Consider the following 26,807-nt stretch of genomic DNA (forward strand, 5'->3'; position numbering starts at 1 on the left):
GATTGCTGAGAATTGTTTGGAGACTCATGTTCCCCTAACAATCCCCTGAGAATTATAGCTCTGTCAGTGTTCCCTTAACAATACTCTGAGAATTATAGCTCTGTCAGTGGAATAGGGGTGTCAACAAACTACAGCTCCCATGATTCTTTGGTGGAAAGCATAACAGTTTAAAGTGGCATAATGCTTTAAAATGTTTGCTGTGAATATTACCACGTACTATTATGGTGGCGTTCCAGCTTCTCAAAAGCACCTGCTATTCCAGTACCTACTACAAATCTCATCATCCTTGAGCACTGGCCTTGCTGGCTGTGGATGATGGGAGTCGGAGTCCAACAATATCTAGAGTGCACCATGCTGACTGCCCCTGCTATGTTCTTTTCTCCTTTCCTTATTCCTTCCCCCCCACTTCTGTACGCTATGTTCTATATAGACAATTTGTTTTCTTTCTAGCCAGTAAAATAATAATAACAAATATGCCTTCACTGGTAAATCTAACTTGCTGTTTATTCACAATCTTCATAATAAAAAGGGACTCATATATTAACATAACCAGCAACTCTACCCATGATTAATAGCTTTGAATATTTAATATGAAATAAAACATTTATGGGAAACCAAATAGGCTCAGACAAAAGGTGAGATTACTGTACTCACGCAGACTTCACACACAACCTATTGTAAACTGAAACATCTGCAGCACATGCCTCCTCAACAAATGTAGATATTTTTGCCCACTGTTTTGCCACAGCTCAGTTGTAGAGCACCCGTCTTGTATGTAGTTCAATCCCCAGCATCTCCAGTTAGGGCTGATCCAGGAGAGCCGCTGCTGGTTAGTGTGGACAATACTGAGCTAGATTTACTCATAGTCTGATTCAGTATAAGGCTGCTTTGTGTGTGGATCCTATCATTCAGAAAGCAACTGCAGCAGGCCCAGCAGGCCTATATCATTGGAAGGGGGGGCGGTTATTTGTGAAAGAGTGAGATGAACCAGCCTCCTTTCTTTGGCATTTATGGGTACAAACTTCAATAGTGAGGGATACTGCTGCAGGGTACCATATTTACTTCCCTATGATGTCCCAGGATCATACACAGCCCTAGTCATACATTACTCATGCATGGGCTTTATGGGCTTTCTAGAAGTGGAGATTTTTCCAATCCTAAATGCAGTCTGTCACATTTCTGCAACAGCCACCATGATTGAATATGCATTTCCATTGTGTGCATGTGTGTGTGGTTGTAATTTTGCCCCATATTCATGTTTTTCAACCAAAAATCAGTTTAATGATAGTGAATATATACATTTTCTTTTTGCACAGACTTTCCACTAATATGCACATTTTTTGATACTTTCTTTGGTATGCTGCTTCACAAAACTTGGAGGTGTGATTTCAATGGATAGATGCCTTTTGGTTTGCATATGGTTTTGAGAAATGTGAATAAGTTAGGTTCACATTGAAATGCAAACTTAACCAAATTTATACCCCATCACTACGGCTTTCTGGGGGTATTTCATTTATCACTGTTAGAAATGAATTGCTAGATTAAATGGAGCCTTGGACTAATCCAAGAAATCTCTCTTAGCACATCTACATGTGTGTAAGGAATATGCCAGTGACTGGAACACACAGGACTGTGTACTTCTTTAATATGTTTGAGACATAGTTCTATGATACCATCTCAGCTTGTGGTTGGGCTTGGAAGCCTTCTGCTTCTCTCCAGATAACTGTTCTGCTGCAGCTTCACACAATCTGAGGTTAGTAGTGATACTTAGTTGTTATATGATTGCACATTGAACAAATCCGTCCCTTCCTTTACCTTTGCATAGCTAGCATCAATTAATAATATTTTACAGATTACCCCAGAATGGCATTAAAAATTGATGTAAAGACAGAAAGTCTACTTGTACTCATTAAATTCCATATTCCCATCCCTGCAGGACAATAATGGTAAGCTTTATGATGGCCCTTTATGAGAGTCATGGAAGAGTGGTGGTTTACGGGCCACTTTGCAGCCATAGCAACTGCACTCTTGATGGCTAATCTGGACCATGTGTTCAGTCCCTTTAAAATGCAGCCAGGCTTGCAGAAAAAGGATTCCAAGAATTCTTCTCTTCTCATTTATTGAAACTGACTTCTAGGAAACACTCTCAAGACCTTGACACATACCGAAGTGCTTACATGGAACTAATGTGGTTCAGCTAAAGTGTAAGGGCTGCGAAAAGGGGAGCCAATGGCAACAATTAAGAGGGGGGTCATTGCAGCAGACGCAAAAATAAATAAATGAGTTTTACCTGCAGTTCTGTGCAGGAAGCAATGCATCCCATCTTAGCTTTCCTTTAAGGGTTTCCCCAGCAATATGAGAGACATGGTCCACACCCTATTCTGACAAGGAAGAGAGAAGATTGGGTGAAGATCAATGTGTCAATACAGATATATCAGCAGGTCATGGGGATATTATATTTCCTAGTTGCTCTGGTTCCTAACTCTCAGCCACAGCAGTATGTAACAGGAGAGTATGTAGATGTTTCCCAGTCCCATGATGGAAAACACTGAGACCACCGCTGTGTCAACAGAGATATCTTTCCTCTGATGGAGGCCAAAACTGCATAAAGGGGACATGTCAGCAGAGGATTACCGTATTTTTCGCTCTATAACACGCACCAGACCATAACACGCACGTAGTTTTTAGAGGAGGAAAACAAAAGCAAAAACAAAATTCTAAACGAAACAGTGGATGTATGATTTTTTGTGGTTCATGCTGTGGCCACAGACATGTGATCTGACAGTGAGTTTGGAGTAGCCCAATGCAAAAATCCTGAGGATCCATGTGGATCCGTGCTTTGTAACCATGTTTTAAGTGGGGAGGGAAGGAAAAGCACTCAAGGGACAAGGATGTGTAAGTGGCTCCTCTCCTTTCGCGCTTTGCTCCTTTAAAGCAAGCAGGCTCTCTGTCCCTCTCTCCTCTCCACTCAGCAGCTCTTCTCCCGCTTTGCTGTTTCAAAGCGAGCCACGGAGGAGGGAAGGAAGGGGAACCATGGATCCTCTGCTCACGACTGCAGCAGATTCCCCCGCCACCCCTAGGCATTCGCTCCATAACACGCACAGACATTTCCCCTTACTTTCCAGGAGGAAAAAAGTGAGTGTTATGGTGCAAAAAATACAGTATATGCCCCTGCTATTTCCTATTCTGCACAGACCTTAAGAAGTCACTAGCCCTGGAACTAGTTGCTAGTGGCAAGAGGAAAAGATGGAAATAGAAAAGCTGCCATCCATCTCCCTTCTTGATTGACCTGAACCAGCAGAACTAGTAAGGGCTTGCACTAGTAAGGAACTGCACTTGTTCCCTTACTTAGAAAGCATGGGTTCAAGCAGATTTCCATTTGCTCCACTGCTTTCCCTACGAAAATCTGCTCATTGCTGCTGAATTGGAGCAAATGGTTATCTGTGGAAAACCCGATTAGTGTTTGCTCATATTCAGTGGTACAAAGTGGTTTTTCCCAGGGGAAAGCAGCAGGACTAAAGGAAGTGTAGATGAGCCCTAAGTGGTGTTAATGCCACCACATATTATCCCCATCTCTATAATTTGACTCTGCCCAAGTTATCTAAAAGCAACCATGATGAAGCCAGTCATTTTTTTCTGGGAGATGAAATTTCAGCGCTGTAGGGCCACCACTGAAAAGACCTACCCTTGGTACTCATCAATCTGACTTCTTTTCCTGACCTGGAGGCTGCAGAAGTAGGATTGATACCTGTCCTTCACCACAAGATGATATGGTTTTATATATATATATATCCCCAGATTAAATCATTGCAATTATGAAATGCATTCTAACCAAAATAGAACTAAGCACACCTTTCAGTATGTGGGAGCCTCTCTCTTTCACGCCCTACATTGCACCTTGCCTTGCCACATCTCTTGCAGATTGTGGAAAATGTGAAAGACATACCATTCAATATTTTTCCTCTTGGCACAAAATTTAGCTTACATTTTGCTTAGATTAAAAAACTGCAGAATACGAAAGGTTATGAATGTCTCTTCCAGAGGTTAGCATTAAGGTGATAGCATGGGTTACAGGTTACTTGCAATCTGGCCCAGAATGGCACACAAAAAGTAGTTGAATATTATTTGCACATTATTTTCCTACCTGTGTAGGAATGTGTGTGATTTGCATCTGATGGGGGGTCCTGCCATTAAAACCCAGGGCATGTGAATAACTAGAGAAGAAATCAATCCACTGAATGAGTGAATGGGGCAGAAGCAATATGCAGTGTTATTAAAACACTTTGTCACTGCAGTCCCTGCTTAATAAAATAAGGGCTCTTGCACTTGTAAAAATATGAGTGGACAGAGATCTCACACCTCAACACTTTATTAATATCCATAAAATATATGCCTTCTAACATATTCTAAACCCAACATTTCCAACAAATAACATGCTCATTGTGAATTAAGAAAAGAATAAATGTCACTCTTACGATATGCTTGCACCATAATAGCCTTTTGGAATCTTAACCAGCTAGCAACTATCTGAGCTTGAATCCTCTCCTCCAACACCTGAGCTTGAAACCACAGATATTCAAACCCAAATGAATGTGATCCTGAACAAATCTCATGATTACAGCTGGCTTTGTATGGTTGAATGTTTGACCCGTTGCCTCACTTCCGTTTCCATTGCACACCCTCTGCCCTTTTGTTTCATTCTGCCACTTCTGATAATTTGTAATAAATGGGAATTGAAACAGGATTAGGATTGGGGGGAGGGAATCTGGACTTAATTTTCCTTTAGTCTGATCAAATTCAAGGCCTCAAACTCCCCAGCTATATTTAAGTTTAAAATGGGGGGGGGGACACCACTTGTCTTCTGCATCATCTACAACTTGTCCCATTGAGACGAGCCCAAACGAAGCATAGCAAATCACTCCTGATCTTCTTAATTTAAATGGAATAGGAAGATCACTTGTACAATTCAATGTTTGCCTCGTAACTGAAATTAAACTTTGTGATGCTGTCATCTGTATTCTGAATGAAAGGTAGACTCTGAATCAAAGAAGAAAGATCAGCCTGCAGTGCTCGAGACAAAGGAGCCACTTAAAACAAGCACGTTTACAGGGGTAGATTCGTAGAGGACATTCACATACTTCCTCAAGGTTGCTTATGCATATTATTAGCCAGGGCGACAGAACATAGCAACAACAATCAATTGTATTGCTTGTGAATAAAAATTCCTAAACAATGGGAAACGGGTTTCCTCCTTCAGTTGGAAGATATGTTTTAAAGGTAACTTGTTAAATAGAACTGTCTGAATCAGAATAGTATCATTTTTTCTGAATAGCAAGAAAATGTTCTGAAGTAGCTTTGGACTTTTGCAGGACCCTGCTAAATTCAAGGTCAAAAAAACAAAGATGGGGAGAGGGTGAAGGCATGGTTAAGGGTCCCCATCTTCAGTAGTCAAAATAGTCTCATTAATCACTCCTTCTCATGCTCCATTACTCTTCAGCATTCAAGGCCACCATCATGCGAGATAAGGGAGATGAAATTCAGTCATGGAATGAAGTTATTTATGGCTCAGTTCAGACATAGGAAGAAACCCAGGTTCCCCTCTGTGTGAATGAGCTGTGGCAGACCTTTATTTTTCTTTTGTGTCCATAAAGAGATTGAAAGCTTCCTCTTTTGATATCTAACCATAGTTCATTGTCATGTTCAGATACGGGAAACATTGTTTAAACTGGTTAAGGTGAGGGGAAAGTTTCAAAAATTTGTCCTGCAATTCTTGAAAGAAAAAAAAATCCACAGTGAAAGATCAGGTTTTTTGGCCTCATTCTCAGGGTACTTTAGTCTTTTATTACAATTCTTTGCCATTTCCCATAGGAGGAATGACCTCACAATGTCTCCCCCGGACTTTAACTGAAGCACAGGTTGCTGGGGAGGTTGGCATTGTTCTTAAGTGAAATGCTTACTTTTGCCTGTAAAAAGTGAAATAAAATATTTCTACCTGGAAAAATATATCACTCTAAAAAAACCGCACACAGAGCTATGAATAACTGTCAGGTACATGGTGGACAACCTGCCTTCCTGCATGCCTTCCTATATGTACAGTAAAAGACATAATGGGGTTCTCAGGAAGTATGAGCACCCAGGAAGGCTGCAAGATGCAGACCATTGGGGAGATGATTTGAAGACTGAAAGGGGATTTGCAAACACATCTTGGCTATTCCAAATGTAAGATAAGTGGAACAAAAACTCACAGCCTACCCATGAGAATCACATTGATTCCCCCTCTTTTGTCATTTTTGAGTGTCATTTGTTTTCTTGTTAACTGTTGGAAAATATAATATTTGGATGCATGAATTTATTAGCAGATCACTGGTTTAAATAAACCACCACCCTCTGTGTTTTCATGTTACTGTGAACTGTGAATAGCTTAAAACTGACAGTGAAGCTTTCCATCTGTTTCTCATGGGTTTCTAACAGGCGGATTACTGACCCCACCAAAAAGCAGTGTGTGTTAGTTAATAAGCATGCAGGATGAGATGCCACTGAGATGATATATACAAAATACTAGATGTTAATGTTTACAAAGGGTCAAAGACATATTTTTGCTTGTGTTCAGCAACTCCTTGGGCCATGGTAGGAACAACACCATGATAGGAAGGAAATGATCAGGGAAGGAACAAAGCTAGTCTGTTCCTGATTTTAATTAAGGCACCTAAAAAGTTATCAAAGGCAAGTGGGACTTCAGTACTTTTATTTTCATATTCTAAAACCTCAAGAAAACGCTGCATAAATCAGCTCTGGACTAGCTTAAATGAAGATCTATTCTGCCACTTGTCAGGCAACAAATTCCATCATGCTGACATCTCATGCACATGTCTTGTCTTCTTTTTCTTCTTCTTATGAGTAGTCTGGGGGTGGCTCTGCCTGTCAATTCCCACCCCCCTTTAGTCTCAATGCAAAATTCAGCAGAGAGATTAATGGGGACAGAACTAGAATTAGTTGACTGTCCCTGATCTTGTCACTTGCTCTACCTACTGTTTGAGTTTCCTGCATTCTGCCCCACCAGTGCCAATGGGCACCAGCCACTACTGTCCAGTGGGCAGGGGAAACAATGTGATTAGCAGCTGCTATTATTGCCTCCTTGGCAAACCTATCCTTTTACATATCAAGTGGCTGGGCATAATGCACCCCTTTGCCACTTCCCAGAGCATCTCAGCTCTATCCATCTCCACTGACACTCTGGCATCTCCTGCCCAGCAATGAAGGCCAGTACGCACCTTCTGGTCAAACAGAGCCTGCCTTCTGGCTGGGCAACAAACAACTAGTATTTGAAAGGGAGATTGAGGAAGGGAAGTCTACTAACACGAAGTTTGCCATGGCTCATTCTCACAATGGGAGCTAAACTAAGCCAATATAAAGGAATAGTTTTAGCTGTTATGGGGTAACTCTGGGGAGAGAAAAAATGTTAATGCTAAGAAAATATGGGGGAAAAAATACTACAGTAGATTTACTAAGGGCGGCTACCAATTGCTGAGATCTAGAAGTTAAATCACCAAAGGTAGCGCTGAAGTCTCTGTTCTGATTTGACCTGTGGGAGAAAAGAGTATCTATAAATTTTTGTCAGATGAGTCTCTTTATTGCCTCTTTCCAACCTGAAATGCAATAAATCAGCACTCTGTTTCTGAAAGCCGGTCTTAGAGAATGACTCTGTGATCACAGACATGCAATCAGCAGAAAAACGTTTTCAGTGCCAAAGTCCTTCTCCTCCTAACAGGTAGGGAGGATTTCAGCAAACATGCAGGACCTCTGGGGAATATCCATTGGCAGCTGGGAGAGAACTGGAAACCAGGTTTATAAATCCAACGGTGGAAAATAAATCTTTAATTCACAGGGCTGCCATGTTCACCATGGGGGAATGTTGAAGTTCCAAAAAGGACAGAAACTGATACAGAGAATGTGAAGGTTTCTAGAAAACCCCCAAACATGTATTAACACGAAACCACGAGGTTCCCAGGGATAATTAGAACAGACTCATTCCTTGGGAATCTTTTAACATGCTGCTGAAAAATGCACCATCCACAAACATATCTCAGTAGGCTTGGGGAAACTCAAAGATTTCCAGAAGTACCGGTACATAAATATTTAGAAGAAGACAAAACCTTTGGGGAAAATCCCCATAGAACCTAAGGAAGACAGATCAAGTTGAGTGAGCACAGAATGCTGACTGACAGGTATGTGGGGGGGTGTTGAAAAATGGGGAGCTGGTTGAATGGAGTGTTTTTGAAAAGGGCATGGCTGGTTGGTCTCAATTATGAATGTAAGAGCCACACAGTACCACTTCTGAACACAGTATTGTAGGTGGGGTCTGATCAAGGCAGAATAGAGTGATGCTCGTACTTTCCTTGATCTGGAAGCTATACTTCTGTTGATGCAGCCTAGAATTGCAATGCCCTTTTTTGCTGCTGCATCACACATGTTGACTCATGTTAAGCTTGTGTTCTACTAAGACCCATTAGATACTTTTCACATGTACTGCAAGACAGGTGCTCCTCATCCTATATTTTTGTGCATCTGATTATTCCTACCTAAGTGTATAACCTTATATTTGTCCCTACTGAAATTCATTTCCTTAGTTTTAGTCTAGACTGAGGACTAATTTGTCCCCACTCAAGTGTGGGAGCTGCGGTGTCTCAGAAACCTTGATTAGCCATCCCCTAGGCTGCATCCCCTCCCCATAAAAGATGTGATCTAATTCAAAGTAGGTTGCCTCTTCCAAGTATGTTCAAATTGATATCCAGAGACAAAACACTAGTTTTTCACAATCAACTGCAAATGTACATTATTATTAGACTTAATTTAAATGATGGGTTGAAATGACCTTTGATCACTTATGCACATTACGTTCAAGGTCACTGCAAACCACCTTTAATATAGTCTTCAGTCATCAGTATCTGAAGGGGAAAATCAGCACATTCCTGGCATTCATAGTGGGTACTATGAATGACCCAAAAATATGCTTTTAGCAAAGAAGCTTGTAACAGGGGGCTGATGGCAATAATCTCTAATTGCGAGTATTCATTTTCATTACTGGAGGCTAGTTTATGCATTCAGCACCATCAAGTGACATAGCTCTTTCTGCACTATTCCACTGCGCAATGTAGGTGGGATACATATTTTAATATTGTTCCACAACCAGTCACAGACAGCAAGGTACAGCTGAGTTGCTGCTGCTTACTGGGAAGGACAGGGAAATGGGGAGTTAATAGGTAGGTTGTCACATTACAAACACACCAGAGGAACCAATCCCATGCTCCTGCCAATGCATTTGCACCAGGATGGCTTCCCCATTATTAGCAAAGTCACTTAAATAATGCAGACTCTGAGTTCAGGGAGAAATTAAATCATAATGTTCTACTGAGGAAAACTGTACAAAAACAGAGAGGCAATGCATTGCTACTTCAGGCCTTGTACATAGCAAGGATACATTCAACCAAACATACAGAAGGAGACTCCTTCAGAACTACGCAGCCACTCAGATCATGTGGTACTCCCACACATATAGTTGCTAAGAAACACCTCCAGTTATCACTTTCTTGGCATTAACAGATTTAACCCTTAAGCTGCACACTGAACGATCACCACTGTTGCATTTACAACACCCATTGACTCACCCTCTCCTTCCCAATAAGCAGCAGCGATTCAGCTGCCAGGATGTCAGGTGATCATTGTCACCACAACAAACATTATTCTACTGTCCACAACCATTCCCTACACTTAGAAGGTGTGGGGGGGGGGGACAGACCAGGAAGAAGGCTGTGATGAATGCTTCATTCTGACATGCTATTTTTCTGCATGTATGAAGCAAGTTTCCACATGAGGGAGCATTCAAATTCACAGCCCCCACCCAAAACCATCTTGAAGTGGAAGAGTCCATGGATAGCTTTACGATCTGATTCTGCTTATTGCGTAAACTAGCAATCAGGAATAAAATATATGAGATTACTGAGACAGGACCAGTACAAGTCATTGGTGCTAAAGTAGTAATGAATGCAGCCTTTGGGATGACCTCACCAATGTTCAGGATATCTGGGGCAAGTTCACATGGCATATGGTTGAGGACAGAATTGGCAAAGCTGGCTAGCACTGGTTGTCTTGTCTTCACTGCAGTGTTAGCTGGCCCTGCAGCAATGCCAAGCTTTCCACCTGGGCAATAACCTTACGGTGACATCTGCCTCCTCCAGGGGATCATGCAACTTAGTAAAAGATACAGAGAAGATAACATGTGGATAAAATATTCTGATTACTTGTTAGTTGTAGTTCTTGGTCATGCTGGCTGCTAAGGCTACTGGGACCTGTAGTCCCACAACTTCTAGGCTATAGGTTTATCACCCCTGCTTTAGAAAGTCAACCTATTATTTGTGTCATGAGCCTAAGCCTGAGCCCAAATGGACAAATCTGTCATTTCCACTTTCTCACTGTTCCATGTTTCCATTCTTAAATTCATTTCTCTATGCTTCTACATCAATTTACATGTTATTGGTGTTGTTGTTGTTTTTTAAAAATGTCAATATGTCAATATGTATCCCTTCTAATAAACACATTTTTGCCTGTAGATCTGACTACATTTTTTGCAAAAAATAATCCCTAAAATAAAATGCCTTTTTGCATGCTTCTTATATGCACACTTCCTTCTAATAAATGCATTTTTGTACCCATTACTTGACTTGACAACTTCTTTGCAAAAAAATACAGAATTGTGAATTTTGAAGGATCGCTGTGCTTCATTTCATTTACTGGTTTTAGAAGGGGAAAGCAGGTGATTCCCCCCCCCAATTGAAATGCAAACAGAATCATTTTTCCCCCCTGTCCAGAGTTGGAGCTTAACCTCAGTTCAGATAGATCCCAAGCAGGCTGTAAATTCACATGCACTGGCCAATGTTAGCAGCAGCCAAAATCCTTCATTTTGAAGTACTGTCTATTCCCCCACTCCTCCTCTCCACCCCCTTGCAGCCTTTCTCTCCTTTGGAAATGTAAAATCCAAAACAATTAAGTGGGACTAATTTACCATTGCCATGCACCAGCCAGGATACTTCTGATGTGTAGGCTACACAACTGAGATGGAAGAGCTGGCAAGGAAATGCAATTTCCTTGCAAATGTAGCTTTTGGTACAGCATGAAGAAAGGTTTGCATAGAAGTGAAGATTGGGGAAGAGGAAGCGTGCCTACAAGCCATTCTTTTGCATGTTTGCATGGAGATTGGCAAAACGCATAGATGAAGGGCTGCATTGAAACTCTCAACAGTCAAACCCTTCATATTTTTTACTTGAAATAGACTGCTACCTGGATATGTTTATTTAACGAGATCATGTCATGTTGAGAAAGTTATGCAAGGAAATATGAAATAACTTTCTTGATGTCTTGTGCTGGCCTACCCAATATCTTCTTGAATGCCATGAGATAACTAACAGCAGCATCCTACGATCTGCAGCTGGAGCATCTACCATTAGGCTTATGAGCTTCCATCCCAGTCCTAAGCATCAAATGGAATTCCTGTCTCAGTGTGCATACCTGAGCACAGCCTAAGCAGTAGCCACCATTTACCAATGTGATACTGTTGCATCATAAAGGCCTACCATTATGTAACTGAGGGGTGGGGAACCTCAGGCCCAGAGACCAAATGCTTCTCACCCAGCATCTCTCTATTTGACCCTCAGGACTCTCTCTAGGTCGCACAACACCTCTGAGTGCCTGACTGGAATGTATCCTTGAACTGTGGCAATGCGTCTTGCTTGCTTGTAAGGAGAATGGAGAAAAGTGTGATGCACATGGTTGTATATTTGTAGAAACCTCTGCCTTCTGTGTGGCTGGAAAATAATCTGATGTGCAAAGCCAAGAGTCACATCCATTGTTCCATCTGCTTTTGCATTTGGCCTTGCCCAGCGTTGGCCCCTGTGGCCCCTGCAAGGTTGCCCAGCAATTAATGTTGCCCTTGGACTCGGAAGGTTTTCCCACCCCACCCAAATGTGATGAAATGGATAAATTACGGTAAAAGGCATAAGAAAATCGGTAATTTAATGAAACATTGCATTTCTTACATACACTAAAAACAACTTGGTGAGTGGGATCACCTTGAGATTTTCCACCAAAATGTTTGTGAGAGCAATCCATCTGTTAGATGGGACTAACACTAACCAACCTCAGGGGCTCTTGCAAGAATAAACAGCAATGTGATATATTTCGCAAATTAAAAATGGTGTACCTAAACTAATAACAACATTAGCAATCTGTTGGCAGTAAATAAATGTGAAATAGCCAGAAATCAGGAAGTAGCTTGCCAATTAGGCTGCAGATTTTGTTTCCACAATAAACCCTGACTCCAGACGCCTAAGTGTCAGGAGGACACTAGTTAAGACTCTAACAGGGGAGACAGAAACAGACGGTCCTATCGATCTTCATGACTCCTTATACACATGACTGCATTTCTCCCTTTCCTAAGTATAACATGCAAGGTGACTAAATAATGAGTGCCATTACCCCTGAGGGATATAAATTCCCTAAAGCCAACCGCTCAGAACACCATTCACCAATCTCCCTAGCAGATGTAAAATCTGGGAGCTGTGGCAGAGCATTGCAGAAAAGAGATGTAAGCCAAAACGAATTGCAGGCAGATGGATTACAGCGGAGAAAATATTGCTGCGCCCGAGCCCCAAATGCAGATACGTCTTTAAATGTACTCATTTTTCTCCCCAGAACTCTATGTAGAGTTCATTGTGTAAGATCTAAAAGATAACTTCCAAAAAAAGAAAGGAAAGGAGAAAGGGAGATTTACAACAGACGAAATCTTTAACGCTGCCTTGTTAACCCATTTCTCAGGACTGGATCACATTGTTGTGTTGTTCTACATAGTGATTTTCCTTTTCCAGTCCAGAGATGGAGGTGAAATTCAATTGAGTTCACATTTAAGGGTGAACTTGCCTAATTCACACTTTCCAAAACAGTATATGAATTGAAATACAGCCAGACATTAAAATTCACCCTTCTCTGATATTTTCAGTGCATTTCTCCAGCCTATATATATCTATATCTATCTATCTATCTATCTAGATATAGATGATATAGATATAGATATAGATATAGATATAGATATAGATATAGATATAGATATAGATATAGATATAGATATAGATATAGATATAGATATAGATATAGATATAGATATAGATATAGATATAGATATATTACAAAAGTACACATGCTAGCATAAAGTGTGCATATAAATGCACATGCTTGTGAAAGTAACATACAAAAACCATTTTACTGGGGAAATTGCTTTGCAAAAATGTGTATGTCAGTCAAGACTACATACAAAAATGTAGTCTTGAAATTCACATTAAAATGCTGATTATTTTCATATTGTCATTCTTTTAAATAAACAAATTGCTGCAAACATGTGGGGAAGTTAATTTATGGATGGAAAAATAAGAAACCTCACAGATTTGTCAGTCCCTACTAGTAATTTTCCCTCTTTCATTTGCAATTTCCCTTTCATTGAAAATGATGGAGGAGGGGAGGTACACCAACTGCAGGATTGCCAGTTAATAATAATAATAATAATAATAATAATAATAATAATAATAATAATAATAATAATAATAATAATTTATTTATACTCCGCCCATCTGGCTGAGCCTCCCCAGCCACTCTCGGCGGCTCCCAATCGAGTGCTAAAAACAGTACAGCATTAAATATTAAAAACTTCCCTAAACAGGGCTGCCTTCAGATGTCTTTTAAAAATACGATAGCTGTTTATTTCCTTGACATCTGATGGGAGGGGGAAGCACTTAAGAACCAAAAAAGGAAGTTGAGGGAAGTCCCAGGGTGGGGTGGGGGGGGATGATACTGTATTTTGTTTTTGAAATAATGTTAACTGTGATTGATAAAATTGTAAAATTCAAGAAAAAGTATTTTTTAAAAAAGAAAAGAAAAGAAAAGCCATGTGTGTGTTTTGCATTAAATTGTTTTACTTTAAAATGTTAAAGAAATGTGCACATAATTCATGCAACAGGAGAGAACATAATGAAATAACATGTAACTGGAATGGATGGGACACAATGGCTTGTAAACAGCATACGAGCCAACTCCTAGGGGCCAAGGGGTCTTCAACCCCCCAATAAAATATGAGAGGGCTGTCCCCCCGGCATTGCCATTCAAATGATGTGTGTGCACCATGTCATGTGATTGATTATGGGGAGTGGGGCTTACTTGCCCCCCCCCAATATTTTATTCAATTTGGCACCCCTCTGTAACAGGATGGAGCAGAAATGGCCTATGCCAACAAAACCAGAACAGGAAGGATTTAGCAACACTGACCCTTCCTAGATCCTTCCTAGCTCCTGGGTAAAAAGGTAAAGGACCAGTGGATGGTTAAGTCCAGTCAAAGGCGACTATGGGGTGCGGCGCTCATCTCGCTTTCAGGCTGAGGGAGCCAGCGTTTGACAGCTTTCTGGGTCATGTGGCCAGCAGGACTAAACCACTTCTGGCACAACAGGACACCATGACAGAACCAGGGATTATCGGATTGCAGCATACTCATTTACTGACAATGTAAGTAATTGCTCTCCTAACAGTGGTTAGGGCAAGTCCAGAAATCTTTCATGTGGCAGTAAAATAAGATTTCAAAAGCTCTCCATATATTTATAACTTTTTTTTTTGTCAGAGACATGATATGTCTCCTCTTTCTTTATTTTTTACAAACTGTTTATCTTAAGGGCACAATAAAATTCAGAGCACTGCTTACTATAAATGATGCAGAGCAATGCATGAGGCTGATGGGTGAAACGCCTTCAAAAGGATAACTAGTTACTGCTCCAGCTCTTTCCTAGCTAGCAATCTTTTTTTTCTCCCAAAGAACAGTCCTTAAAGGCAACTTTGATTTTGTTTTAGCCTTTCCTGAAGATTGCTATGTATGCTGGCATATCCCCTCCCCATAAAAGCATATAAATATTGTAATATGTAATTTGCACAGAAAGGAACATTCCTCCGGAAATATATATATTTGAACACTTTAAGCAACCTGAATGTTAATCACTCATCATTGGAAGAGAGGGTGCTTGTTTTTCATTGACACAATCCACAGTATTCCTGCCAGATCTTCCTATTATACAGCTGCTTAAAAGCAAAGATTGTGGCCAGTTATTCCAGAGATATACATGGAACAAATTTTACCAAATGTATTTCTGTCAGGTAGCTCTTAAGGCAGCAGTGGTGATCCTGTGGCCTGCCAGATGTTGTTGGACTTAACTCCCCTCATCCCTGACCATTGGCCATGATGGTTGTAGCTGGTGGAAGCTAATTCTTGTATCAGAAGTTCAAGACTTGATCCAAGAACCTCACAACTTGATACTTTGTCAAGTGAACTAACTTGGAACTTTGTGCCTAACACCAACTCTTGCATTTGTAGGCAGCATGATACTTTGAAATTGCCCAGGCCCGGTATAAGTACTGGCAGTGCTGTCTTTAGCATATGCACTGCCAGGGTGCAAAGATCCACCCAGCACCCCCAAACGGTGCATGGTGCCATTGTGAATGACAAGTGCCATCGTTGACTCTGACAAGCACTGCCATTGTGAATGACAAGCGCCACTGCTGGTGTAGCGCATCTTTGGTAAATGAGCGCAAAAAAGTTGAAAATCCTTTAGTTAAACAGTAGGTATACATTTCGGTAATACCTAGATATATATGCATTTTGTTTTGCTAGCTTGATCAAAATTATTTATTATTTCATAACAGGTAGATAGTTAGGCGGCTTCAGTGGCGGGTGCCTGGTGCCCCCCAGAATTCAGCGCTCGGTTGCCCCACACCCCTTGCACCCCCGGGTAAAGACAGCCCTGAGTACTGGCAACCTGGGCTCCTCTCTTGCCAGATTGAGAAAATATAATGTTACAAAAGACCATTTGCTCCTGCTTTTCTTGTGAGGTAAAACAGGCAAGGTAGCACACCTCTCTAAAATATCTCCCCCGTATTAATGAGCTGAAATCCCAACAAAATTGTGGGAACAATATTTGTGGATTTTGCATATGGGGAAGGGACTGACTTTTTATCATACTTCTCTTCTCCCCACAGTATCTCCCCAGCCTGTTTGGAGGATTGACAAGTAAATGAGATGAGTCTGTGGTTAGAATAATCTGTCATCTTCAGAGCTGTGTTTTATTGTTGTTGTTGTGATACGCTTCAGAGAAATGAACAGAGAAATAGTAGGTTGCATTTTTTAAAAAAGAAGAAATAGTAATTTCTTAACTTCTATAGTCATATGCATGGTCCAATCAAATCATTAAACTCGTGTAAGTGCACAAAGGATTGCGGTCTGGGGAAAAATTCAGTAACTTACAAGTAGAATATATTTTGTAGATGTGCGTCTAGTACGGGACTTGCTCTGCAGGGAAACAAAGGAGATTCCCCAAGCAAATGAAGGTGAAACCAAGGCAAAATAAAAACCACAGGACTTTACGTTGTGTGTCAAGAGTGTGTGGGTGGGTGAAATATCAAATTCAGAGGCGTTAAGAGACTGTTTGTGGAATCTGCCCTTAGATAGAGATGAATGCTTAGCATATTTATTAGCATCAGAGAAAAATAATTGTATATTGAAAAATTCCCTATATAAAATACATAATTTTTCTAAGATTGAATACTTTTTCACCTGGCAGAATATTTATATGTCTTATAAGGTTTAACCATTAAAATTTATTGTGACTCAGTGACAAAAAAATATTTATTAGGTGGGGGGGTCAGAGAGAGATTACTGGACCCTATATTTCATTTCCATGTTGAAATGCACTCAAAGTAAGAGTGAGGAACCTGTGCCCCTTCAGATGTTCAATGGACTACAAATCCCATCATTCCTGAGCAGAGGTCATGTTGACTGGAGTTTAGGAGAGAAGTTCAAGAACATCCAGAAGGCCACAAATTTCACTTCACTTATTTACATGATATTCCCTGCTTCTGTTTCTTTATCAGGGTGCTCAATAATTTCTTTAGTGTTTTACTGGGTGTCATGAAGTTGCCAAAGGTGGTGTTTTCTCTCTCTCCCCCCGCCCCAACACGAGTCAATAATGGAACTATACTTCTCCTTTTGCGAGGAAGGATTCGTTAGATAAGATGAAGTCAATATCCCAGCCAGCTGATATTTTTTATTACCGTGAAAGCAAATTGTTGCTTACTGAATTTATCACTGCTGCATTTTATTGCCAGAGAGAAGCACTTCCATTGGGTGCCAGAATAATTTGTCCAGCCTTGGGTATTATGAACCTTGGCTTTTGTGGAAGGGAGTGACAATTCCTAGGAGCATGCGCCAACCACAAGCTTTGGTTTAAACCCCAGTTTGGTGCTTTGGAAAATAGTCAAAAATAGTCACAATGGAAATCCCCTGACACTCACAATGGGGATCCCAAGCTCCACCCTCTCACCACCCAAAATCCCTTGAGGCATCCCACTTTGGTTCAGGAGTCTTTCAGATCTGTTGAACAGCCTTACCATTTGGGGATCTATCACAGACAACAAAAGATTTTAGACTGGTCCTAATCCCACCCTCCACCCTGGTTGCCCTTTCAAATACTTGTCCCATCATGACCAGCAAGAAGTGCATCACGTGGGGCTTCAGTTTATCAATTTTATTTCTCACTTCAGGAAAGTTAATGAATATTTATGAAACACCCACCACCTCTCCAAATTTTGAAACTGAGTAGCATTACTGATTTAAAGAGTTGCATCCCTTCTCCCTAGCAGCCCATGATCACTTTGCATTTTTTTGTTTTTTTTGTTTGTTTTTGTAGTTAAAATATCACGCATCTTCAAAGTCCCTGTGTTCTTTCAGGTCATGCCACTGCATTATTGTTTACTATTATTGAGGAAAGACTTCTTATGCATGTCATAACTTGAAATATGTTGAAGGAGAGAGTTCTAAATCATTTCCAGTTTCCTCTTTTCCTTAATTGGTGTTTTCTCTCCTTTAGAGCCAGCATCTCACATGAATCATTTGACATGTTGAGACCTTCACCCCAAATCTATACCATTTATATATCTGCCACCTACCTAGCCTTCTTTGCTAACTGTAATTCAAAAGAACTTTGAAACCACTCTGTCTGGGATAGGTTAGTTTTCTGGAGAAAAATGAAAATACAGAGCATAAAGTAAGATTTTAATTTCCCTGTTATCCATGGCCTTTTTAAAGGAAATGTTATTACAGTGATTTGCAATGTTTCCTTTTGCTTACCCTTTTATATAACTGGGACAACACACATGTTCATTTTCTGTTCTCCATGGGTGAGTAAACTAAGATTTACGCAGAGCAGACCCAGTGAAATTAACAGACCTAAGTCTTCAATCACCTTAAATTCTAACCAGTGCTCAGTGTGCTGAAGTATATATTCCTACTCAGAAATAAGGATATTCTAAGCCCAGCTGACTGTGGAACTCATCCATTGTATTGTTATGGAGCTAAAACTATCCGTGATGCAAGCAATCAGCAAATATCATGGAGATAGTAACTGCGGGGCAAGAGGCAAATTCATATTAGGACCACAGTTCAAGGGGAAAGGTTTTGCATCTGAAAAAACTACCCCTGAATTTGCTATTTTTCCCACAGGACAAGGCATACAAGGGAAAGGCAGTGGCTCAGTGGTAGAGCAATTCCTTTGCATGCAGAAGTTCCCAGGTTCAGTCCCCAATATCTCCAGTTAGGACTGAGAGCATCCCTTTCCCTAAACCCTGGGAAGTTACTCTTAACCAGACTATACAATACCAAACTAGATGGACCATCAGCTTCCTGTAGAGGTATGTATCTACCAGAAGAAAAATGGCAGAAGGGGGTAATTTTAATCAAGAAAAAATTACATCCCCCTCCAGCACCACAGTCCCAGCCCACCAACTCCAGCCCCCTCTGCAACTACCATTAATAGAAAACCACATCAGATTCTGTTCACAGATCTCCCATGTCACATCCATTCGGTTCATAGATAAAAATAGCATATATAATTCAAAAAAGCATTCAGTGATGGAAAAAGAGAGAGAGAAAAGAAGACTCAAGTTCTATTACAATTCTGATCTTCATTCTCCAGATCTCCGTGTAAATGGCATGTAGTTATGAATAAGGGATTTGTTTTTACAAAATGTGGCAAGGATGTGTTTAGCAGGAAAGCATCTATATTCATTCAGCTTTGCCCTCAAACTGCTAAATTTCTCCTGGTTTACATTCTTCAAAGCAGATGATTGAAGCTAGATGATTAACTTCCCAACATATATGAATTAGCATATAATACATAAGCATTCTACACAAGCCTGCTAATATTTAGCAAGGTACTCACCTATGCATATCCAGGAATTACAAAGCTAATGAAAGATGGCAGTACACTGAAGCAGAATTAATTTAGTAAGATGTCAGAAATCTTACAGACACTTGACTGGTGGAGTTTCACTTTGAAGTAGGGATGGATAGAGGATGTGAATGGAGAGGGTTCCAAATGTCCCTTCATATACTGATGAAAACATTTAGAGCTGTGTCAAGTTCTTCTTAAGTTGGGCTAACTTGATGGGGTTCCTTCCACCACCACCCTCAATTTCCTATCCTCCCTGCCAGTCTGCCCCTTCCGCAACAAAACTAAAACCCTTACCACAGAGAAAGAAGATGGAGTAGAAGATGGGAGGTGAATTTGCATCACACTAGGCCAGTGCAAGACACGGTCAATCATGGTGCCCCATGCCAATTACAGCCAATATGCTAGGTATGTGCGCCCCACAATAAGCTTTGGGACACCTCAAATCACACATTGTTACCTTCAGGAAAGTGGCTTCTACAATAAATCACAGTATGACATTTGGCCCACTGCTTGGTTTTGGTACAAGCCGCTGTTCATCGTTGTGCCTCATTCCATTAATAGCCAGTGTATTGTTCTTTTTTCTTTTTGAAATCCTAAATTTTGAATAAATATTATATAAAAAAACAAAAACAAAAAGGGAACTGGGTCTATGTACCTCACAATGACCTTTGGGCCACTGCAAACCAAATGCCTACACCTCCAGAACAGTGCCCATCATGCGAAGGCATAGAATCACGTGTGGCCCAACAGTTTATTGCATAGGGCATCCACTGCCCCCTGCCCAATTATTTTTGTGGATATATATATATATATATATATATATATATATATATATATATATATATATGCTTTCGTAGATTTTCACGGGTACAGGAATGTAGGTTTTGGTGTCTTCGGGTGTCTTCCCGTGTAAGAGTTGGGGTGTCTAGGCGACGTTTCGACGAGGTCTCACTCGTCATCTTCAGGCTGGTGCTTTCGGCTTCTTGTTACTAGAACAGAGCCTGCTCTGTTCTAGTAACAAGAAGCCGAAAGCACCAGCCTGAAGATGACGAGTGAGACCTCGTCGAAACGTCGCCTAGACACCCCAACTCTTACACGGGAAGACACCCGAAGACACCAAAACCTACATATATATATATATATATATATATAATCTAAATGATGACTGGGCTGCTCTATCTCAAAATTCTCATCAGAAAGTCAGTCCTAGTTAGGGCAACACACTATTCAAAGGGGCTAAGGTGCACTGTTCATACACACATCAAAGTTACTTCTTGCATAGCTTACCAAAGCGCAGTCCAAGTAGGTGGAGGAGGAACCAGGCAAATAGTTGGCCTATAGATTTCAGCAGGGAGACAATGGCCAAAGAAAGAGAAATCTAGCCCAGCTCCTGAAAATGCTGGCTTCTTGAGCCCACCTATGGCTAATGATGGGGAGATCAATGGTTTCTGCTGGATATCTATAGCAATTGTGGACATCAGCCCAGCTGTGGCTATGCATTAAATGCTTATTTATGGAGACCCTTCAGTCTCGAATTTATGAGTGGCTTAACAATTCTGTTGCAGAAACATTGGTCGTTTAACTCAGTCTGCTTCCACCACTGTGTAGTATTTTAACAAGGTAAGTAAGAAAAGAAAAAGAAAAAGAAAAAAGGAGACCTAGTTTACAGGGAAGATGATGATATAAACCTCCAAATAGTCTTTTACCGGAGAAGGGGGTGGATATCCAGTTGTTAAAGGTTTGTGGAAAGGAAAGATCTGATTTATTTTCACAATAACTTTCCTAGGATGTAAGGGTCTAAGGATAAAACAGTTAAAAGATCATTCTGTAGACAACAAAGTATAAATATGGTAAAACTTTGGGCCCCAGTTGTAACTCTCATTTTTAATGAGTTTTTCACTTTGAGATGGAACTGTTGTTTTATCTCCCTCTATAAAAATGTGATAAAATATCCATCACTTCAGAAGGTATCTGTGTGAGGACTTAGTTGCATTGGATATTTCAGCAGGGCACAACGAAAAAGAATCTCTGGGCCTAGGGTCTTGTTGATATAGCACAGATAACAATGGCCCTGTTGAATTAGACCAAAGACCACAAGCAGGATCTCAGTGCGAGAAGCTCTCCCAACTTCTGATTCCTAGCAACTAATATTCAGAGCCACATTGCCTCTGACAGTGGAGCTAGAATATATAGCCATCATAGATAGCCACTGATGACCCTATACTCCTCCAACAGAGAAACGAGAATATAGCTATGAATTTATAAAATCCTCTTTTAAAGCCACATACCTTCACTGGGCGGTTCTAGCATTATGAAAGAAACTTCTCTCTATCCACATTCTTCTTAATATGCACAATTTTATAACAGCCATTCACATTTTCTCCTAAAGTAGAAAGCTCCAATTAATGTCACCTTCTCTAACAGGGAAACTGATACAATCCCTTGATCATTTTGGTTGACCAAAACTTTATGTTACAGTCCTTGGTTCCAAGTGGTGAAAGGATCTGCCTCTAGGCTTCCCAAAACGCTGGGAAATCCCAAGAATACCAGCCATTCCACAAAAAAGAAAGATGGCCCCAGTGGTGTCTACCACTTCCTCTGCACAGCCGCTCTCTGCTGTACTCCACACACCAAATGTATGAGCATGCGTGAGCAGATAGGGTATTTTAAAACTGAACAGCTCATGTGCATCTGATCACCTGGGTTCACTATCCCCTTGCTGGCTCTCTATTGGAACACTGATTATCTGTATATATGCAGTCGAATGTAGGAATCTGCCTTATACCGAGTCAGGGTTTCAGACTGGAGTCTCTCCCAATCCTACCTGGAGATGCTGGGGTTTGAACCTAGGATCTTCCACAGGCAAAGCAGATACTGAACAATGCACTCTGCAGAAGAGGGCCTTCTGCAGACACCATCTCTTGAGAAGGTCCATTTCATATAATGTAGGAATTAGGTATCTATGGTGGCACCTACCCTTTGGGACTCCCTCCCATTGCATAGCAGACAAAACCTGTCTCTATGGCCTTGTCAGTGGCTATTCTTCCTGTTTCACCCACCTTTTAAACCAGTCTGTATCTGTTTTGGTTCTGATTTTTATCTTTACAGATGAAATGAATTAGGGTTGTTGTTGTTGTTGTTTACATATGGAATTGTGGGTGGAGTATAAATAAAAATTAGTATTATTATTATTATTATTGACTGTGAAATTTATTGTGAAATCACTTCAATGTATTTTATGGGGAGCAATTCATAAATGGAATCAATCAATCGCTATGTTTAATGGGGGAAGCACTGCAGATTTTATGGATGTGAATGTTGCCCAGGTCACTTCCCCATTACCTGACCATGCTTGCAGGTGAGTAGAAGATCAGGATGGTACTAGAATTGTTAATAAACAAGCATCCATACAAAGACACCGTCGGTCTCTGGTATTAACTCTGCCACAGGAAATATGCAACACAATTTATTTCAAAAACTGTGTACTGTATAAGGCACGCTCATGGGCCAGAGATTGTGTAAACCAAGCCAACTTGTGGGGAAACTTTGAAAGTGAGAATTAACATTTGGTAGAGAGAGAGAAATTAGCAGTACCAGAAGGTGTGCAACTGAGGAAGAATGAACACCAGCAAGTTAGAACTTCCAGCAGAAATCTCAGTCTTACTGCAATGTATAAGCATCAAACTCTGGTTTAAAAATTCAGTCTTGTTATAAGACAACACCAGTGGAAAAAGAATAAAGGCAGAGCATCTGTTAAAACAGTCTCTGTGCAGACTTTAATTACTACTGGGCTCTTCTCTAGCTTTTCATTTTCAGCCATAAAATGTCAATGGGTGGCTGAGTTGGTACCAACAACCAAGAAGAGTGAGATCAGAAGTCATTTATTTATAAAGTTCTTGTATGTACTGTCTGGGGGGTAAACAGAAACCATTAGCACACCAACAGAAGCAATCCCAAGGGATCTGCAAATCAGAAAGCTCCCAAGGCATTGAAAGTTGACATCTTCGACTGAACTTTCAGTTGAAAGTAGAACTGAAAGTGATACTCATCTCTAAAAGAGCTTCCCTGGATACATTCAGCAATATATATATATATATTTAAGCCATAAAAATGCCCTGAATAAACTTTAGGTTTCTTGTGTTGTTTTGTCTCCTCTTTTAAGTTATCATCATAAAATGATTTGCCAAATGGCACAACTATACAACTAAGGAATACTTTAAAAGTTACTTTTCCTGGCCCTGTAGTTAGGGTCAGGAACTGCAGTGCCCTAGTGCATGGATACAGGCTATCTACAGAGTCAGGGAGTGATAGGTCTGTTCATGATGGCTCAGACAACAGGCAGTCCTTGGTGATAGGACTTGAGTCCAACTTTCCAGCTTCTTCTCTGACACCAGTTTAGCTGGCTCCTCTGATTGGTTTGCTGTCTCTTCAGCTACACTGTGAAGACTTCGTTGAATTTGTCTCTACCTCACCTCCAGAGGTAAAGCCTTCACAGTTCCTTCAAAGAGTCTCACTTTTAGTTCTACTTTGAACCATGTGTACCCTACCAGTAAGGAGGTCTAAGCTGCTCCAACCTTAGACCATGTGGCTTTTGTAAGCCATCCTTGTGCATTTATACAAATAATTTAATAACATTTACCATCTTTGGAACCAAGGTTATACTGTCTGTCTTTTCTTATTCCTGTATGGAAAAGCATATAAATCTGACCTTTGAAGAGTTTCTAAGTAAACCATTTTTAACTTACCAAACTTTTTCCCTTTTAACCCAAAGCCAGCACTTAACTGGGTTGCCCGGGGACAGTGGGGTGGAGCCAGTGTCAGAACTTGGCGTCTCATATTTGTCAGAACTTGATGCCAAAATCTACGCCCAGTGCCACCACACTAGTCCCCTGGAGCATCCTCTGTTGGAACCCTGTTTCCTGTCATTGGCAGAACTTTCCCCATCTGAAATCCCAGAATCCCTCTCCAACTCCAACAGATCATTTCATCCCTGTCCAGTTCTTACTTGTGCCATGAGCCCATAGCACTTAGGACTCTCCTCAGTCTGTAACTCTGACTCTACCATACCTCCTTCTCTCCAGGCTGCACCCCTTACCTACCCTACTTCATACCTTCATTGAGTATTTAGGAAGCTCAACACTCAGCTGACCTAAGGGTGATTCCTTATCCACCAGGCCTCATAAAGTCTTAGACTCAGAACTTAGTGCAAGTAACTTGTCTCACTATAGAGTAATTTTACATGGCAAAGCTAATTTTTGAACCTGGGACAAACACACACCTGCCTGCTTTGAACTACATTTCATTTCTGGTCCATTTGATCTTCTACAAGTTGATACATCATACAACTCAACCCTTGTCCCTTGAACTGACAGTGAGTATCCCTTGCAGATCCTAAAACCTTATTGCTTGGGTCTTGGACACCACTATGATAGGGAACCAGTTACTGTTGGACTCTGACTCCCATCTCTCCTGTGGATGATGGGACTTGGAGTCCAACAACATCTGGAGAGCTGCAGATTTCCCATTCCTGCTCTACATGATGCTACATCCCATTTAACATGTCAGTATATACATCTTTTTTTACAAAGACACCATATGTCAATAGTATTTCCTCCAACAAAGAAAACTGACCACAAAAATTATTCCTTGAACTTTTCAGTGTGGCGGAAGAGGAAGTAAAGTTGTATATCACTGTATTGATTGTTCTGTATATGGGTAGGCATCAAAGCATCAGAATTATACAGAAGTACATTCAGGGTCACATACTGCAAGTCCACTTTGAAAATTAAAAAGAAGAAGAAGAAGAAATAGCTTTTCCCCTGCTTCTTATTCTCCTTCCCTCAATATCCTTGAAGACAGCCTTGAAATGAAAAAGAGAGAGGTATTTTCAAAGTACAGTTTGTCATGATTCCAGTTCTAAATAATAGACTTGATTATAAGGTTCAGAACCAAGATCAATGAAGTTCCTTGAAGCTAACCTCAGCTTCAGAAATACAGTCTTGGATACTGTGGCTTGATTAGATCTACATATTTTTTTCCCTCAATGTAGCCACCTCTGTAGAATTTAATTTGGTAACGAAAGGTGACAAAGGGGGTGAAATCTTATAAAATGACATTCTGAATTGTAAAATGGCCTGTTGACAAGAACCTGTTTTAAAAAGTCCATTATCAAATATTGTTCAAGTTTTCTTGTTTTCCTTTTTCACAACAAATATGTTTTGGCGCACACACACACACACCACCCCCCAGATTTAGTGAATCCAATAAAGACCAATTTGTTAAGTCATTCTGAGTGGCTTTGAATGTCTGATGGGAAGATGGAAGTAGATAACAGGCATAAATCTTTGTCTTTGGACTTTTTCAATACTTTTTTTTTTAGACTATTATTTATACTACAGGACAACTATAGTCTAAATCATCTGGTGGGCAATAGTTTGGGGAAGGGAGATAATGACTAGCTGAAAATTGCCCCATGAGCTTCATGGTTGTGCAGGGTTTTTAACCTTCTAATCTCTGTTCAAAAACCAGCACCCTGTCTGTGGTATGATAAGGTCAAAGCACATAAAGCATTTAAAAACCATATTGTCAGGAAAGCATTGTTCAATGTTTGGATAAGATATAAGGATTTATTGGAAAATAAAACCCCAAGGTGGCTGTCACCAATGGAAGCGAAAGCTCAGAAAAAGCTCAATATGGAGGCCAAATGGTTGAAATATTGGGAAATTCTGGAACAAGAGGGAGATAGACTGAAACTGCAGAGTTTTGAGAAACTAAAAAATAAAGTGTGAGACTGGCTTCATTATTATCAGATAATGGAGGCATACAATTTGGACAAGAAAATTGGCTTCCAGGTGGAAAAATCAAAATTAGAAACAGAACTGCTAGAACCCAAAACTAAGATCTTGTCAAAGATGTATAACTTGCTGTTGAAATGGAATACTCAGGATGAAACGTTGAAATCTGTTATGATTAAATGGGCACAAGATGTTGGACATAACATAATGATGGCTGACTGGGAACAGTTATGGACCACAGGTATGAAATTTACAGCATGTAATGCCTTAAGAGAGAATATTATGAAAATGATATACAGGTGGTACATGACACCAGTCAAGCTTGCAAAAATCTATCATTTGCCCGATAATAAATGTTGGAAATGTAAAGAAACTGAAGGCACATTCTTTCACCTTTGGTGGACATGCCCAAGGATTAAGGCTTTCTGGGAGATGATATATAATGAAATGAAAAAGGTATTTAAATATACCTTCCTGAAGAAACCAGAGGCCTTTCTCCTGGGCATAGTCGGCCAATTGGTGTCAAAGAAGGATAGAACTTTCTTTATGTACGCCACAACAGCAGCAAGAATACTTATTGCAAAGTACTGGAAGACACAAGATTTACCCACCCTGGAAGAATGGCAGATGAAGGTGATGGAGTATATGG

The sequence above is a fragment of the Podarcis bocagei genome (genome assembly GCF_964188305.1).
Source record: "Podarcis bocagei genome assembly, chromosome: Z".
In the NCBI taxonomy this organism is placed as follows: Eukaryota; Metazoa; Chordata; class Lepidosauria; order Squamata; family Lacertidae; genus Podarcis; species Podarcis bocagei.